Here is a 12,139-nt window from a genome sequence, read left to right as displayed (position 1 = left end):
CAAATCGCACGTACACAGTTCAGATTTATCTCGGCGATACAGTGTTGCGGCAATCTCCGTTTGATTAGGAGCAGGCCGAGGAGCGAGCTGCGAGGAGATAAGCTTCGAGGGGCGGAAGGGACGATGGAAACCGAGACAGCTTCGACGTGCTGTAGGTCTCGACTGGAGCGGGGCCCAATAAATCGCCTGGATTTCAGGCTCTGTCATGGTTCCACCCAGCCCTGTACATACACATGTGTGTGTGTGTGCATGTCGAGGCCTATTTGCAGATGTCTCCCCAATAGGCGTACAACTCTGACACGCCCCTGCATATATGAGTGTGCAGCGTGCGTGTCTTCCTGTGGGGCCTGCAGCTGTGACAGGACCTACATCGCAACACAAACATCGGGGGAAAATAGCTCAGAACACAATCACTGGATCGCACAAGATCAGATTCAGTGAGTCAGCAGGGGCCCGGGGTGCACTAACGAAACAATCACATGTAGACAAAACACGACAGGAAGAGCATTTAACCTTCGCTCTGTAGGGGGAGTCTCATCTCTGATTTCCCCAATTTCCCCCCGTTGATTCGCTCCCTGCTGGAGCCAGATGAGAACGAGGGTGGCACAACAAAGGCCGGCACTCTTGATCTTCCTCCTGGTCATCAGTGTCCGCATCGTCATCCAGACCGACCCCCACCCCCCAACCCTTCTTGCTCACCCGCTGCCACCCCTCGCCCCCATGCGCTGGGTGCTTCCCAGCTGCAGCCCGGCTCGTCCTGATTGCGCCTGATTTGGGTTAAGTGATTATTACCCTGCTGCGGTTTGGGTAGGGACTCTCCCACAGGGTGGAAACAAGGAAGGAGGGAGACCTCTCCCTCTCACTCACACAGACACACAGACACACACACATACACACACACACACACACACACACACACACACACACACACACACACACACACACACTGACTGTTTAGGTGTGTATCTACGATGGGAGGACAGAAAGAGAGAGAGACTGCCTGAAGGGAAAAGATGACTGTAAACACACATGACAAAATGCCAGACATCAGAGAAACGCGCGTGTGTGTGTGTGTGTGTGTGTGGGAAAGAGAGAGAATGAATAAGTGAGTCTATCCAAATTTAGCATGAATTTCAACCAAATATCCACAAAACAAGCCAAAGAGAAGCAGAAATAATGTGTGTTTCCATCCACTGTTGTTCTGTTTATATTAGGAGTCGGAGGCGCATCCAGATAAACAGCTGGTGGCGCCAATTCTCCGGTCGGGTGCTATCAAAGCGTTGCAGAAGACGATGATGACATAATTGAGAAAAGCCAATCATCAAACAATGGAAAGAACCATGAGGTGGAATTATGGCATTTTTGTTTGTTTCTTGCTTTTATTTGAGGACCGTTGCAGTTTCTCCCGCTCCACGCAGATCTGATGTTTTTCGTCTGACGCCATTTCGTTCTCTTTACTGCATGAGAAGGTTGAGTGAAAAGTAACTTGCATGCTTCATTTATGTCACGATGTATTCAGTGAATTTTTCTGATAATTGGAATCTGATTGCTGAAAAAAATCTCCACCAACAAGGTTGTATTTTAAAATAAATTGTACCATCACATTCCATCGCTCATCATTGTAAAATCAGACTTCAATTTTTGACTGCAAGTGTATATCGGTTCCAAATATCAGTTATTGGTCTGTTTCATTATGAATAATCATAATCAGCCTTGAAGAAAAAAAAACAACTTTTCCACCTCAGCCATGCCTAAACGTCTTTGCAATGTTTGGACTTTCTGTTTTTTCCACTCAAATATGCACAAAAAACAGGTGGATGGAAATACGCTTAGTGGAAGAGCAGGAGACGGACAGTAAAAGCAGTGTAGTTTTAAACATACATATCACAGAAATGATAGCAACACACACTAAAGGCTCTGTTTAGCCCAGTAACAGGGACGGTTACAGGAGAAGCGTGGAGGGAGGGAAAAAGGGAAAATGTTCCAAACACATATTTACGACCCGGAGTTAAACTGTCTCTCACTCTGTAATTCTCTGAGCTTTTTACTGCAGGCTGGGGGTGAACAAAGTGCACGTTCTGTTATTCTACCGTCCGTCTCGTCTTACATCCACCCATCAGATTTAGGGCTGAGGTTTCAGGGCCTCGGCTGCAGAGACTCGGGGCCTTCGCTGCATTAGGAACACCCTGAAAATTGGGCAGAGTTCAGGATGGGTTATGGGTTGCTATTCATACTCTCTCTTCCTTTCTGATTTGCTATTCCTGGAGAGACAGTGCACTTTCCATGGCCGATTTCTGTCTGCGCCTTTCGGTAACACGTGACTTTCTGACAGATATTTGGTCCAGGACGCTCAGATTTTTATTTTGTGACTCATGTAAGAATAATGAAAATTGTAAGTTTTGGTTTATTGTGCCTTCAGAATGTGACTTGACCTTTCAGAAGACAATGTTAAAGTACTTAACTGTCTATAAACATCATGAATACTTTCCCTGAAATGTTTTTTGATATTTCCCATTTTGCATTACTTTTCCAGCCCTGAAATGAAGCTTGCCTTACAGCATAATACACCCTGAATGAGCCAACAGGACAGTAGTTTGTATCCAACATACATAGCCAGCAGAAAGAAAAAGGGGCATCCATTTATCATACCAAATCACAGAATCCCACATTTCCCTATCTCACTTTCTGAATCAACAGCAGTGTAGTTTGTTTATCTAACCGTCCCATCAGATGTTCCTCTCATTATATATTCAAGGTGTCCTGAGTTCACGTTGAAGATAATGAGTGAACAGCTGCAGTCCAGCTTTGGCTCTCCAAACGTGGCCTATTTCGGGCTCCAAGCTAAGATACTCGGCCCAGAAGCACATGAAAAGAGAAACAGCAACGAGTTCAAAAATGAATACACACACAGAACCTCAGGACGGCGGGGAGCCAAAAAACACACTATAATCTAAAACATACCAATTTAATCACGGTGGGAAAGATTCAACAAGCCGTGCACACCTGCTCCACAGTGCCTTTCCACACGGGAGCGATATTTCACAAGTCCAACAGTGAATTTTAATCATCCGGCCGCAGTGGACAGAATGCAAAGTAACTGTCAAAGTCAGAAATGGTTTCATCTATGGAAATATGCAGCATATGTGTTACTGAAATGATCTTAAACACAGCTGAGCACCAGAACAGATGGCGCTTCTAGAAGAGTTAAATACAGCGTGCTACGGTCAAGTTTTTGAATTAATATTAATTTTTTTCAGTGAAAAATATACAGCTTAAAGCAAACTATCCAACAAATCCTGAAACTTTTCAGGCCTGCAACAATACTGAAAAACAAAATAATATTCTCATCTTTAAAACACAAATAGCACAGTGCAGCAGACTGATGTGTGTTTCAATCTCAGTCAGTTGCCCAGTCTTTCAATACTTTCCCCATAAATTGTAATTCTATTTTAATGTATATCCTTCTTATCATTTATTCCCCGAACACACAAACATTTGGGAAATTAAGCAGAGTACAGCTGAAATTATTTCATTTTGATTGACTTGCAAAAAAACAAAAAGAAACACTGTGTCATTGTGTATGCTGAGAGCACATACAGAGTTGTCATAATGCAGCTGTTTACACTGTTTTATGACAATGTGACAGAAACATATCTAATATCACCTCAAAACACTTTTTTAGCTGTATAAAAGATGATGTATCAGTAGGATCATCAATAAATGATTACTGATTAATTAAAAAAAAAACCTTTAATAGTAGCTTTCTGGCTTTTTAAACTATCTACTGCCTGTAGTCACATGTTTTAAATGGCTCAGAGAGGGAGAACAAAGTTTAACTTTAAGTTTTTCATAATTTACACCACATTTTCCTTTGCTTTTTACTTCAAATTCCATCACACTGTATACGGTTTGAATGTTGCTATTCTATATGAATCCACACATTTATAGACTGAAAAACTGTTGCAGTACTGCATCACAAATTACGAGCACATCATATGTTTTATTAAGTTAAAAGAGCTGCAGCGATCAGTCAATCAATCAAAAGCTAATAATCAATGGATCGCTTCAATTATAGCAAATGCAAAAATGCATAACAATTGCTGGTTCCAGCTTTTTACATGTTAACAGGATTTGCTGCTTTTCTTCATCATGCATGATATTAAATGAAGAGATTGTGAGTTTGGGACTGATGGTTGGACAAAGTCAGCAATTTGCAGACGTCACTCCAGGCTCTGGGTAAATCTAAAGAGCGTTTTTCACCACTTTCCCCCCCAGACTACTGATTGATCATGAAAATTGGTGGCAGAGCAGAAGAACAGTAGTGTCCACATCCACATCAGTCTCATCATTCATTCAGCAGCTTAAACTTAAACACTCAAACAAGCCTTCCTATTATCAGACCGCTGCACTACTTAAGAAATCATCCGAGTCGCTTCTGTCCATCACTGAATCTGTGGCATTTGCTCAGACTCATTAATAGTTGACTACTTGCACACATGGCAGCCGAAACACATGTTAAGATAGCTGATACTAGACGCCGAGCAGCGTAACAGAACAACATACTGTCAGATAGCACTAATGAGTGGGATGGGGATGCATGAGATGACTCTTATGCCTGGTGGAGCTCGGCGCGCAGATCCTGAGGCCCAATTACGCACAGCCAAAACATGGTGTGAAGTTTTTTTGGGAAGCAAATTGGTCTGCTTTTAATTATGCAGAGAAGCAGTTGGACATTAAGGCAGGAATGCAGGGTGTGAATGGATTCTTCAGCAGCAACTAATTTCAGATGTTTACCACGCTTGAGCTGTTTTTAAAAGTTGAAAAATGGTCGGAAAACATAACGATGAACATTATCGGGTTTTGTGAGATGCAAACAGACAAGACGTGAATCATGTTTGACACCGAGAGCTCGCCACACAAACCATACGGCTACTGTTCCGCAACTCACTTCCATTTCATTCATTCACTTGGTCAAAGCAGTACAAAAATGTATTCATGCACTTGTTTTTGTTGGATCATCTCTGTGGAAACAAGCGTGTACTTCTCTAACAGAGACAAGTGAAAGCGTGACTTCAGGCTGAATTCATACCAGTGCATCCTGAATATACGGTAGTGTACTCTCAGTTGAAGCAAACTACGGACATTGGCCACCGGGGAAATCGCACACTGTTGTCCAAACAAGGGCAGAGGAGAGGGAAAACATCAGCTGAGAAGGGGGTAACCCGGACCACCAGGGTTATCCCTCCTCCCTCCTTATTTACTTAAACTTTCATGGTCTGGCTCGGGTCCTACAGGGCCATCTTTCACCCCACGTTCTCCCCTCCTTCACACCCAAAAACAGCATGCAGCACGAGAGGTTTCCTGTAGCAGCCGTCTGACTAACATGGACATCCTAAGCGGGCCGGCACATGCACGCACACACACACATTTGACACACACACACACGGGAGGGAAATAATCCTCCTTGGTCCATTTGACCTACGGGTAAGGTCAAGCAAACAGGGACATTTCCCATAGACGAGTAGAGCAGTAGCATTTTTAAATATTCCGATATTCCGATAAAACCAGAACTATCTGTATGACTACGTACTGTCTCACTCATGGAACCGTCACCTCATGGAATGTTTCAACATTTGTAAGAGTGTAATGACTGGATATTTTTGACACGAAGCAGAGAAATCTTACCAAAACAGTTTTTTTGAGCCAAAAGCTTCACATACCCTAACCGAATGGTCTCTGTGCCTTAAACTTAACGGATGCTAAGTATATCCCATGATAACATTTTAAATGTAACCTAAAATTATAAAAGTTGCAACACGTAGAAAACGTTTTAACATAGTCGTGGTTTGCAGGAGCATATTGCCAACTTTTATCCTGACGAAGGGGTTGGTGTGACATGGGAGATTGCTGTTTCCCACCGAAAAGTCAGCGTTTGTTTCTCTGAACAGTCGTTAAAGCAAACCATGACGTTTCCCTAACTTGTTTTTGTGTACCGGGACCAAAACAATGGAATTGTAAAATCAAAAAATGGTTTTATTTTAGAAATGCTGATGTCATCTTGTTTAAAAAAAAAAAAAAAAAGGAACAAACAACTTGTGTTGTCGTTTAACTCAGGACCCGCCGCACATGTTCCTTTTTTGAAGGTTTAAAGCCTTGATTTGATAGTGACGGGACACGTAGGAAATGAGAGTAGGCGAATGAAATGTAGCAAAAATGTCCTCCCAGCCAGGAATTGAACCGGCGACTCACAGCTCAGGGGCTTTTAGCGCCCATGTGGTATGTCTTAACCACTTGGCGATCACCCTGCCCTCTTTTAACCCACGTTTTTTTTGCTTGTCTGTGTCTTTTAATTTGGTTGAACTTGCACTTCAAAAGGTGTCATTATGCTTCAAATTAAGTGCTCGTCAGATGGTGTTTGAAACCCCCACACCTTTTTTTCGACGTCACAGCTGGGTGTTTCGAAACTTTTTCCAAAACAGAGAATTCAACAGGAACGCTCACTTCACACGGCGAGCAGCCAGGTGTGCAGAGGTGAGAAAGTATGCAGGGTTTCAGAGTCTCTCCAAAGTGTTTTTTTTTTCCTTGCTTCATTATTTGGACAACTGCTTCAATAGAGCAAAACTTCAAGCTTTCCAGGAAACTAGTCCCAAATGTCTATCTATGATGGCAGGCTTGGCTATAAAAGATAGTTGGCGGTTACTTGGTATGAAGTTATTTTCAAGTGTACCTTAATTATGTAACGAATCAGAATCAAATCACAGCAAAAGGTCATCTGCATATAAAGAAACATGGCCATAGGGCAGGAAGATGGACAGCCTCCCTGTCTGTCTGGCTGGGTTGAGGCAGCTTACTGCTGGGGGAGGAATGCTGTGGCTCCCCCCCCCCCCCCACACCCAGGGGACCTTAAAAACCAGGACGGTGGCTTGTTGTTCTTCAGCCCCCTGAGACTCCCCCTCATGGCCTATCACAGCGCCGAAACGACTAAAATCACCGAAAAACACTCCGACCGTGACATAACGTCAGCAACCAGCAGTCTGTGTGTTTGCTTGCGGTGTGCGGAGGTGATCTCGCCGCCCGTCTGAAGAAAAGACACATCTTCGCTCTCCCACACACTCCTCCGTACGATACAGACTTCCCACAGAGGTCTTGTGCTTTGACAGGGAAGGTGAAAGGAGGGGAAGGAGGGGAGGGGCGGGGGGGCAAGTTTTTTTTCAGGCTGTGGAAAATGGAGGCGAGTTTTATGACCCATGTTCCCTGTCCTCCTGTAAAAATCACACCAGCCGGTTTTCCAGCGTTGCAGCATCATCGGCTGCGCAGCCAATGAAAACAATGGAGCGTGTGGAGAAGAAACAAGGCAAACAAAGAGGGGGGAAAAAAAAGGAGCTTCTTGGACGGAAATACCTGCAGGTCTACTTTATACATATACATCATCCTTTCCCTTCCCATCAGGCTCTGAGGTGGACCCCCTTACCAACTCACACACATGTAGAAATCTTTAAGACTCTGAGAAGTTCTCATGGGTTTTCAGTGGCAATCCGGGCTGGCGATCTTCCAAAGCTCTCTGCAGGCACTTTGTTTTGCGGAGGGGGGTCTTTTGGGTCGAGCCCAACAAAGATGCATCACGGCGCGGACCCACCACATGTGGGTGGATAACTGGGCACGGTTTTGTAATTCCATATTACAGAGGGAAAGCTGCCAGCCTACTCTGCCTGCGCCCTAATTGTGATTGTCAAACTCTCTATTGAATTATGCAAAGAGAGCAGGGAGTGCATGTCTCTACTAAGCCTTAGAGATGAGAGAGCAGGAAATGCCAAAGTGGCTGTCCTGTGAGGTCCTGTCTGTAGAGGTCGGATGAAGACATGCATTGTGTGTATGATTCATATGCCACACTGCATTAGAACACAACAAGGGCTGAGAGGAAGCAGATTGGCTTGGAACGCTAGGGGAGAGGGACAAGGCATTTGTATTCTCCTGCGCTGGTAATACATGGTAACAAGGGTGATTTGCACAGTTAAATCAAAACCAAGTGATGGTGACATTGAAGTCTAATGCATCTTAAGATGATGAAGCTCTTCAGCGCGCACCACATCCAAGCCCACTGCAATCCATTTGCTTCTCAGGAGACTCAGTCACTCGAGGTAACATGACGAGCTGGTTAACCTGTGGGAGCGTGCTTGAACCCTAATGCGCTGCAGATGTAGCCATCTTAGAAGTCACACGTTTTATGGAAAGCTTGCCGCACTGCTGCTCCGTTGCTTCCCTGTGCCTTCGGGAAATGTTTAGAGAAAGAGAATTGGATCTTTTTATCTGGAGATGTAAGGACCGATGCTGCGAAGGCTTTGATCAAGGCACAGAGCAGCGTGACTGTTCACCCCGAAAACAGAAATACATACTTTTCTCCTTACCTGTAGTGCTATTTATACATCTAGTCTGTCTTGGTCGTAGAAATGTCTGCCTTCTCTCGGATATAATAGAAATCGATGGCACTTGGCTTGCAGTGCACAAAATAAAAAAGTTATTCTTTATTTTGGGGTGAGCTGTTTCTTTAAAAGGAAATGTTTAGAGAATCTGAATTGTTTGGGGGTTTTTTTCATCCGGAGACGAAATGATGTTGCAGCTCATGGATGACAGGCTAGCTGAGTAAAAGTTCGCTAAAGTTTCAAGGTTCAGGTGAGGAAGAAGCCATCAGTGACTGAATTCTGTGCCATCCAGCATACAAGTCTCTTGTCCATGGGTAGATGCACGATTCCCTCTGCGCAGGATACGGTTGGTGGGTATAGTTTGGTAAAAAGACAATAGCGCCTACATGAAACCACTCACGACAAGGTCAGTGGTTCAGCTTGAGAAACCAGATTATGATTTCTGGAAAGAGACGTGGTGGTTGCCTTGTTTTTATGTAATTTTCCGGTGCTTTGAGCACCACAAGTGCAAAAGAACTAGGTTCAAAAATGAGTGCATTCTAGTTCTATTATATTTGAGAGGAAGTGGACATAGGGCTGACATCTCCCAAACTCCTCGACCCAAACCAAAAGATGCATAAAAGAAGTAGGTGATAGGATGCTACCCAACGTGTTGACAAAAGGACAAAAAATGCATCCTAATTTTTAACCTGACATCCCTCTTCTTGAACACTAGTAGTAAGTGCAGAGTCAGAGGAGTTTGTTTAGTGTATCTAACTCATGGATCCTTTATCTCACTGAGGTTTTGTGAGTTAGAATCTGTGGCTTGACCACAGCTCCAGTCACTTTGCTAGTCCATCCCTTCTGTTAAAAATCATCAAACTACCTAGATGGATAAAAGGCACAACAGGTACTGTAGGAGGAAGAATTTACATTTTGTATTTTGGGGTGAACTGTCCCTTTAAAAAGGAAATGTTTAGAGAACGAGAATTGTATTTGAGGAGTGACGAACAATGTTGCAAACTCTTTGACCGAGACACAAATTAACAAGACTGTTTGGTTACTTGAGAACATTTAAGGCTACAAGCCGCAACACAGAAAGCAAAGCAAGATGGTTGCATGATAGGTGACTTCTGTTAAGGCTTCCAATGGACATGTCTGCCAGCCAGCCACATTACTCATGTAGTTGGAAGGTCTATTATGAAATTGGCTACGCATTACAGGGATCTAATGCGGACCTCCTGGCAGTCCTGCGCACTGCCTGCGGTGAGGCTATCTAACACAGTCAGTGGGATTTATCTGCTGTTATGATCGGACCCACAGCAGGCCTGCCTAAACACAGCTTATCTCCCCCCCGAGATCCCAGATCGCATCCAGCCCAAGAAGGAGGCTTGGAGAAACGCTTCAAGACCTGCGAACAAGTCCCAATCAGATGATTCAACCTGAAATCACACGAGAGAACAGAATCTAGACCTGACAAGCACCTTTAGTTCTTCATCAACCCGCTTCGAGGCTCCTCCTCATCCACCACCCTCCCCAACCCCTCCCTCACTCAGATCCCCCACCGCCACCACCTCCCTCCCTGGCTCCATTGCTCCAGGAGATCCTATCATTTCTCCCGCAGACTAGATTTCTTGGGTGACTTCAAAGCTTGTTCACTAAGTGTTTAGAAGAATGCAATGGAAACAGGAAAATAATGTTCTGATTTCTGTAAACTTTTTAACATCTGCTTTTGCTTAGTGCTGGTGCAGTGTGAAGCAGGGGGCTCCATACTGCGTTCGCTTTGGGACGTTTTTTTTTTTTTTTTCCCACAGTTTAAACTGCATCTCAGACACTGTGCACGATGGGGAAATTAAAAAGTGTCTTAAGCTCAAGGAAACACATTATCACTGGTAACAATAATGACGATTTGGCGAAGAGCAAGGGCTTGCTTTAATAAGTTCCCATTTCAGCCACGTCACAGGCCATTTGAAAAGCAGGTGAGGATGAATCCCACAAGAAAGCCAATACTTTAACCCTCTAAGACCTAATTTCCGTCGCTGTTTGTATAACCTTCATCTTTTGAGAATTCAGAGGATGCAGTGAGTATATTTCCACGCGGAGGGAAAGGAACCAGGCGAGGCTTTGCTTGTGTCCCAAAAGGCCTGTGAGTAATGTTGCTGGCACCGTGCAAGCATACACACAGACTAACGCTACCTCCTTGTGTATACAACAAGATGACAAGCCGTTTTTAGGGCCAGGCCAGATAACTCCATCACAATCTCCCCATGCTAACAGGGCAGCATGACAAGAGCGCCGTGTATACACACACAGCATCCGACTGGCAGCCTCGGGGCTCCTGTCTCCTTTCCCCTAACTCAATCATGCTCGGGTTTCACTCTCGCCCATCCGAGGCTAACTCGCTTCCTCTCTAGATCCCCTCCCCGTCCTTAAAAACCTTAACCCACATCCCACCCATACAGTATCAGTTCCCAAGACACATGCGAGTAAAAAAAGGCAAACTGCTTTTTAATATATATACACATCATCTCCCAAAAGTAACATGACAGAAATGCAATTATTGTAACCTCCATCACAGAGCCTGGTGTCTGGTTTGTTCGTTTGTTGGACGGTTGGTTTGTTGACAGGTATACACAAAAACTACTGAAACACACACGAAACTTGAATGGAGAATGATTCTCAATCATCGGTACACGTCAAACCTTAAAAATAATCTAGATTGTTGTACTTTTCCGGGATAGGAAATAACATATGGAGCCGTTACTGAGTCTTTGTATTCCTTCAAACAGTTGAAAATAGAAGTACAGACATCGGAGAGTTATTTTTGGCAGGATCCAGCTCCGGGGCCAACTAGGACACACAGAGACAGTAGTCCTAAACACTGAATTCTCCATGAACACAGTTTAAAAGGAAAAAATCTTTCCTAAATCACCCTGACACTGCTTTAGAAACACAAGCGCTGGCAATACACCTTGCACGTCTCCATTTCATTGTTTGGTTGTGTATCTGTCATATTCCAGTGAAAGTGCCAAAATACCACAAACATGAAGTCGCGGTGAGCTATTTCCAGTTGCAGCTTTGAACGGCGCTCGCCAAGTTTGCAAATAAATCCAGTTCGGCCATTTAAAACATCAAATGTCAGAGTTTGGTGTCAGTTCCTCAGAAATAAAGAGCATCTTTCGACTGCGGCCTCATTCTGCTCTGATATATAACAAATATCAAACACGGGGAAATCCATCACAGATGTGGAGGGGATGACCCGCTGACAGAAGCCTCAATAAGCCACAGTGCAAACGCAGCCACAAGAGATGCTGACTTGTCTTCTGAACAAGCCAAGAGAACTCAGACTCAGACAGACCTGACCTGACAGCTTACACACACACACACACACACACACACACACACACACACACACACACACACACACACACACACACACACACACACACACACACACACACACACACACACACACACAGTCCTCTTCTCAGTGAGCAGTACTTTCATCAGGTGCACTGGCCTTTTAATTGACTTTGTAGAGAGTTTTTTGTAATACTAACTCACCGTTTTAAAACTGGAAAGTCGGCAGAACGATTTGCCATTTCTAACCTAAATTACTAGAAACATTTCACTCACAGCTGAATTCAAGTTGAGGCTCTCTATGGTAATTTTACAACTGTAGAAATATATCTAACTGCAGGCACTCACAGGTTAACTCAAGCTGAACTAGGCCACAAGCG

General features: G+C 44.1%; 1 protein-coding gene across 1 annotated transcript in view; it reads right to left on the bottom strand.

The window, feature by feature from the left end:
- Positions 1-12,139, bottom strand: part of slc25a21 (solute carrier family 25 member 21) — a 95,247-nt gene that overhangs the window by 62,469 nt on the left and 20,639 nt on the right. The window lies entirely within an intron of this gene.

This window comes from Acanthopagrus latus, chromosome 16 (genome assembly GCF_904848185.1).
Source record: "Acanthopagrus latus isolate v.2019 chromosome 16, fAcaLat1.1, whole genome shotgun sequence".
Classification (NCBI taxonomy): domain Eukaryota; kingdom Metazoa; phylum Chordata; class Actinopteri; order Spariformes; family Sparidae; genus Acanthopagrus; species Acanthopagrus latus.
This window is presented reverse-complemented; position numbering and strand designations above follow the sequence as displayed.